Raw genomic sequence first — 7,512 nt, 5'->3', positions numbered from 1 at the left:
GATGGTGATCTACTCAAACATGTTCCTTTTTCTATTTCTTCTTACTGAAGAGTTAGATTGGGCAAATGCTGGGAACAGACAGCTTCAGAGCCAAAGGAATCACATAAATCTTCTTGAGAAGGCTACTTGAGAATCAAAGCCACAAAATTGGAAGCCATTAAACCAGAACAAAACCTCTCATTTTTCAGTCCTTTATTCATTGATTTTATCACACTTTTTGACCACAGAAAAGAAGAAAAATTTGTTTTCTCTGTAACACAACCCTGCTATAACCTTTGGTGACTGGCTGCTTTTATTTGAGCATCTTTTAGTATGTTCAGAGATCCTGCAAGCAGGATTATACTTTTAGGTACACATCAATCATGTGTTGGCTAATACTCATAGTAGGTAGCTAGAACAAATGTGATACTAGGCTAAGCACTATTATGCCTACGGCTCCCATGTGGCCAGTTCTGGAGTCTGCTGTCTGGGCAGCTGACAATCTGGTGGGAAACTGTTGGCCTGTGGTGTTTAAACAGGATCATCCTTATTTTTGTGGAGTTGCCTTCTGACTTTATGATGTTTTATCTCGAGGTCTGACACTTTCCACGCTATTATTTTTTTCTCTTGAATCATTATCACTGTCTCAATTTCACTTTGGTCTTTACTTTTCTTAGCTTGCATGGGATGCTTTTGTTCAGCTCAAGAAAAAAATTCTTTTGTCAAAGCTTGCCAACATCATAGAGCCTGTGCTTCTCAGAAGGAGGCTAATAATCAGGAGTAGGTGAGCCCCTGTACTGTAGATAAGCAACAGTCATTTGTTCTGGAACTTCATGGATGTTTTGGAGCCCAGTAATACTATTTACCAGATAATTGAGTTTCAACTCTCCTTCTAGTGGTTTACTATGAGTTGGTCACACTTTTAATTGAAATGATGAAACTCCCTACTCATGCCAAGACAGTTTACGGCAAGGATTACATCAGGAAGAAGTGTCAGTAAGGAACAGAAAAAATTTGAAGTAGGAGCCTGTGCTTCTGCATGCAAACTGAATAAAGACAAAACATCCACATGTAAGAAATTAATACTACCAAAAGAGACATAGAAATGAAAACCAGGAAATCAGATTAACGAATGTGTTAAATCCTTTCTCTTTTGTGTATTAAATTGTAGTAGAACTCCGTATTTCTGATATGGATCTGGATTTTTTAATATTACTTTGAATCTTTGCTAGTAGAAGTATTTCAAATGTGCAAGAGCAGTTAGCCCTCGAACCATGTCCTTACTGACTCACTCCCTGTTAGTTTGACCAGACTCATCTTTCTTGACAAGCTTCAAACAAGACATCTACTATATCTTCTCTTTAAATGCCTTTTGTGCTAGTATTTCCTCTTGTTTATCCATTGTTTTACAATGGCATTACAGACATTACAAATAATTGAGAAGGGGCTTTCAAACCATCTTGCATGGACTGCTAGCCTCCCAGATTTGATGTCAGTATGCTTATTAGACTATAATCTATTTGTTTGTGCTGTTGCACCTTACTGTTGGCTTCCTTCATCTGATTCTCTGGTTTGTTCATGTATCTAGCTTATCTAGACACCACTGCACTGAAATGGGTGACAGCTCCATCACTGCCAAAGACCGTCTTGTCTAAATATGGCACTGCTGCACAGTTGTGTGATAAATGAGTGAGTCCCAAACAGAACTCCAATTAAAGTTTATAATTTATGAGGCAAATAAAAGCAAGCAAACAGCGCTGGGTGCGCCAGGAGTCTCCGCTCCACCAAGACGCACACCGTATAGTTTCTATTTCTGGTTTATATTTCTTTTACTAATACATATTCTTAATTATTTCCGAGAAGAGGGGGTCTTCTTACAATGAGCTCAGAGAAGTCATCTCCATAGTCTCCACCCCTAACCCCCCCCCAGTTGCACGTGCGCAGTGTCTCCTGGTAGCCATGAGTAGGGGTCTCAGGGATGAAGGCTGTATGTCTTCCTCATGATGACTTTTTCACCTCCCCAGAAAACTAGCGAAGTCGTCAGAGTCATCATGACTCTGCTCTGCGAAGTCGTCAGGACCGTCCTTGTTCTCCATCTTGGCTCCTGCTTATCTTACACAAGGGTTATGCAACTTACAGATATATGGCTTGAGCAAGCTAACTTAAAAGTGGTTAAGCGAGATTAGAGATTAAATGCGTACAGGCCCCTAGACCCCTCTTGTCTAACACCTTGCAATTGGCAGCAAAGCAAAAACGTTAGGTGGCTTTTGCAAGAAGCGAGAACTACATACATACCATTCTGCTTCCTCTAGGGCTACGGTTATATAAGAACAAACAGAATGGTTAAAGGTTATATATACAGAGAAGGTCATATTTCACTATTGGGGCTCGTGGTTAGCAGCATCATGAGGCATTTCGCAGGTTTATGTTTTTGCATTTCACAGAGATCTTAAACTAAGATAATCCCTTATCTCGAATAGGCATACCCTACTCCTCGCCACCTATTTGCACATCCATCCATTGTCCCATATTGACACGAATCAAATGAACGTATTTCACAGTTGCCTTCAGCTTCCTCACTGTTACTCTTCCAAATCTGGAAATACGAAGCACACACAGTAGCTCACTACAGACTGCCTTGCCTTTGCCCTTTGTGGCTTTCTCAGAGCTGGGCTCGGTCTTCCTTGCCAGTCCGCAGTGGCCTCACACTAAGCCCTTTTGTTATGGAATAATGCTTGAGCCACAAAACTGTGGACAGAATGATACAATATTCTATAGTAATTCTATGAATAAACTGGGTTTGTGCTTTCTTTAGATTAGTTTCCAAGGTATCTGACACTTTCTCTAGTATCCTCAAGAAATATATGGTAGTCCATATCATAACCTAAACATCGGTAGGCAATAGTGAATGGCATGATCTCATATACGAAGAATTGAGCGCATTCAGAAAATCTAGTGCCCATCTCTGACTTCCACAAAACACCACTAGGTGTCCTCTTATAGTAACTTTATTCCTGTAATATGTACCTAATTGTATTCGGGGGTGGGAAAATCCAGTGAAATGGGCATACCCCAGAACTGGTTTTTGGATTGACTTCTGAAAGGCTTTTGAAGCTTAGTTTCATTTCTGAAACACAGGAAATATTGTGGTGTTGTCAGCTCCTATTTCTATGAAGTATTAATCTGACATCTAGATCACACTGTTTTGGATAAAGATCAAAATAATTTGGGGAAATAATAAAAAATACACTACAGCAAAAAACTGCTAATGTGTGTCTGTCACCTGGAGATTTACAGATCAGCCAATCAGGAAATAACTAATTCCACCTTCGGAGCCGTGTTAGAAAGATATTAGTTAAAAGATTACAGTACAAACATTCTCAGGTCTATGGTTAAAAAAGCAGGATTAAGGCTTATGTGACAAAGAACCTATTTCTGGCTGGCATCAATCACTCCATGCGGAGTGGCCAGACATTTTGTGATATAAGGCACTTCAGACACGAACAGAGACTATTTAGGCATAATTCAACCTGAAAACATGATGTATTTAATTAATTCTTTGCAGTGCTATGACGTTTCACTGCTGGTTATTCAGTATTCAGTGCAGACACTAAATCAGTGAAAAAAAAAACAGCCCATGTCCCTAAGCACTACGTCTACACAACTTTCAAATACCTCCAAGGATGGTGACTTAGCCACTTCCCTGGGCAGACTGTTCCAATGCTTGACAACCCTTTTGGTGAAGAAGTTTTTCCTAATGTCCAATCTAAACCTCCCCTGGCACAACTTGAGGCCATTTCCTTTTATCCTATCGCTTGTTACTTGGCAAAAGAAACTATCATCCACCTCGCTGCAACCTCCTTTCAGATAGTCAGAGAGAGCAATAAGGTCTCCCCTCAGCCTCCTTTTCTGCAGACTAAGCAACCCCAGTTCCCTCAGCTGCTCCTCACAGGACTTGTTCTCTAGACCCTTCACCAGCTTCCTTGCTCTTCTTTGGACACGCTCCAGCACCTCAATGTCTTTCCTGTAGTGAGGGGCCCAGCACTGAACACAGTATTTGAGGTGCAGCCTCACCAGCACTGAGTACAGGGGGACGATCCAAGTGCCAGGTTCTGCGCTTGGGTCACAACAACCACATGCAACACTGCAGGCTTGGGGAAGAGTGGCTGGAAAGCTGACCAGCAGAAAAGAACCTGAGGGTGTTGGTTGACAGCCATCTGAACATGAGCCAGTGGTGTGCCCAGGTGGCCAAGAAGGCCAATAGCATCCTGGCTTGTATCAGAAATAGTGTGGCCAGCAGGAATACATCATAATACATTAGCCTGAACTTCTCAAATTTCTGATTTCCTTGAAAACTTTTAACTTTTAAACTTCTGTGCACTGCAGTCCTTGCACTAATAAGATTCTTTTTAAAAATCAACATTTGTCCTTTTTTTTATTTGCACTCAACAACTTGCCATCTTCTCTATCTCTTCAGGTATTATGACCACGTGAGGAAGTCGTAAGTGGGTTAGATTACTGTTATTTAAGAGATCAACCCGTCCAAAGTCTCTTGGCAGCTTATAGCTATGATTTTCCTTCATCATAAACACCAGGCTTGAATTAAATTCAATCAGGCTGACAGGTGACAAGATCTGTTAATGTCATCTTCTTACTTTCAAATATTAATTGTAGGCTTAATTTTTAAGTTTCTCCTCAGAGTCCCTAATCTTCACCCGCATCTTCATGTGTATCTACACTTCTTGGGTGAAGGCTAATAAATTATCAGGAAAAAAAGGGGTCGTAGATTTCTTGTATGAAGAAATAAAAGCAACATCACTTAAAATAATTCCTTCCACAAAGTGGGGGGGGGGGGGGGGGGGGGGGGGGCGGAGAAACAAACTTAACATGCTTCTGTAGCAAAATTATTTTTAAAAACTTGTTTGCAATGTGTGGCAATTAATCTTCTGTTTGGAACTTTACTCATTTATTACTTTTCAAATGTTTGTTGCTCCATTAATCAGAATTTTAGGATTTATCCAGAACATGATTAAAAGCCCACATCTTCCTTTACATTTCAGTTTGCTTCACTCACTTGTTGTATATTATAGAATCATAGAATCATTTTGTTTGGAAAAGACTTTTAAGATCATCGAGTCCAATGGTAAAGTTGGGGTGGGATATCATGGTGGGAATTAGGTGGGGTATAGCGACGGGTGTGTGAACTTGGAAGATTAGCTGACATATCCTGCCTCAGCGTGGGTGGGAAAGAGGGTGTGTGCACTTGTGTGACTGCTGTCACATCAGCAGAACTGGAGCAGAGCCACAATCCAGACAGGGTTTGGGTGACGACACGTTGGCTGAAGTCGCCACAGCCTTGAAAGGCCACACTGGAAGCTCCGTGCAGGGAACTCTGCAATGGTGTCTCTAGCCTCCCACACAGACAGCAGCAAAGCAGAAATTCAGGTGGACATGTCCTGAGGCAAGTTTTGTTTGCTTCATTTTGCTTCGTTAGTGCCATCCCCCAGCAACATGGATCACGACTCTGACCCAATAAAAATGGTATTAACAACACTCTAAAAACTCATGGGATTATAGTTCTCTGTAATGTGTGTGCACACTGGCCATGTTGCAACCGTAGGTATTATAAAAGTTGCAGAAGATATACCTTTTCCAAACCCAGAGTAACAACCGGAGAACTGTTTTTTTTGGAGAAAAGATTAGAGGGCAAGCTGACTTGCTAAGTCAGAAATATCAAAACTGTGTGCTAAGTCAGAAATATCAAAACTCTACGACTGTGTGAAGTCGTAGAGATAACAGGTGTTTGTTTAACATTTGGTTGCTAAATAAGCTTTATGTAAAAGAAATTTCAGTCCAGTCCCTCAGATCAATGAAGCTGGTCAGTCATAAGTAGGAGTGAATGGCTGGTTAAAATTATTTTAATAAAGACATGATTTTCTGGCATCATCATGCAGGGCTTAGAATAAACTTAACAGTTACTGGATTTGTGTTTTTTATTTTTTTTTATTCCCATAGGCTTCCACCCACAGTTAGGTTTTTCATGACAGCTAAACTATCTCTGTGCTGCTCTGCAGTCTGTTTTATACGTGTGCGCTTGGAACAGGTGATCCTGCTAGCTGTGGTTCAGAATCTTTGTCTGAATAAGCAGATATTGTCAAAATACAAGTGAAAGGTAAATGTAGAATTATGTATTACCTAAAATCAGTTCCTTTCAGAAGTTCCCTTCCTGCATTGCAGTGGTAATAGGGCAACTTCAACCTTGAAGCAACATAAATATCATAGGTCAAGCTGCAACATTTTAAAGGTACGGATAGAAATTTCTGGGGGAAAAACAAGGTTAATTAATTTTGTATGCTTTCCATTACATTTCTTTTCCCCTATGGATGCTTCATGGAAAATGGTTGCTTTGTTTGTAGTACCTCACAAAGATTGAATTGCTCCCATTGGCAAGAATTCAGAGAAAGACTGGTATCTGGAAACAAGTCAAAGAAAGACTATCTTTCAATAAAACAAAAACAAAAACAAAACAACAAAACATTGATGCTCAAGAGTGAGTTTTGAGAACCTGTAGCATGAGTTTCCCGGTGTATCAAAGTACTTGCAGTTCTCTTCAGAGGAAACTGTAGATGTTTTGACTCTGTCCTGTTCTAATGCTGTTCATCCTTGTCCATCTTATCCTGAAAAAGCATGTAACACTTCTTTTCTATATACTCCCACAGACTTCAGACAGATTATTATTGCTTCTCAAGCTGATCAGCATCCAGATAGTGCATGTGGAACAACTCTATCTGAGATCTTGACATTCTCTCTTAGGGTTCTTTAGTCAGAAATACAATCTCAAAATAATGCAGTTTTCTAAGCAAGCAATAAACTTTGTGATTTATATCAATCATGACTAGAAAATTGAGTTTGAAATAAGTATTTCAGGCATCATGGCCTTTTAAGCATTTGGTTAAAAAGGTTCTCCACAGCTAGCTGGGAAAGCTCAATTGTGAACCTAACAAGCCCATGCTGAACAGTGTGTACATGAGGGACCGCACGTGTGCATTCCGCTTAGCATCTCCCAGATGCTCCTGCAGGTGATGGTCTTGCTTCAGTAACTGCACGATTACGACAGCAGCACCAGTCTCTGTAAATGGTGGTTTTATACTGCAAATATCTTGCCAGCTGCCTTTCTTCCTTCTCTCCATATTATGCCTGTGAAAGGGAACTGGCAGAGCTATATTGATTAACGTTGGGTAAGGTTCTGGCCTAAAAAGGGACCAGAACCCCCACCACAAGCAGAGACACTTCAGGAGCTGTCACTGGACCTGCCCCTACCTCTGAGATATTATCCATGTTCTGTTTCACTCAAGAGACTTTGAAGAAAACCATTTTGGTGTGAGAGAGGAAGACGGCATTAAAACTTACCTTGATGGAAGCTCAAGGTAAAGACTAACACTGAATTCTCTTAAAAGATATTTTTAAAACAGTACTCATTGCATAAGTTTAGTACTGTTAAATGAGCCCTTGTAATTAAATAGAAGGCATAAA

Source organism: Tauraco erythrolophus, chromosome 4 (genome assembly GCF_009769465.1).
Source record: "Tauraco erythrolophus isolate bTauEry1 chromosome 4, bTauEry1.pri, whole genome shotgun sequence".
NCBI lineage: Eukaryota > Metazoa > Chordata > Aves > Musophagiformes > Musophagidae > Tauraco > Tauraco erythrolophus.
The sequence above is the reverse complement of the archived record's forward strand: the minus strand, read 5'-3'. Positions refer to the sequence as shown.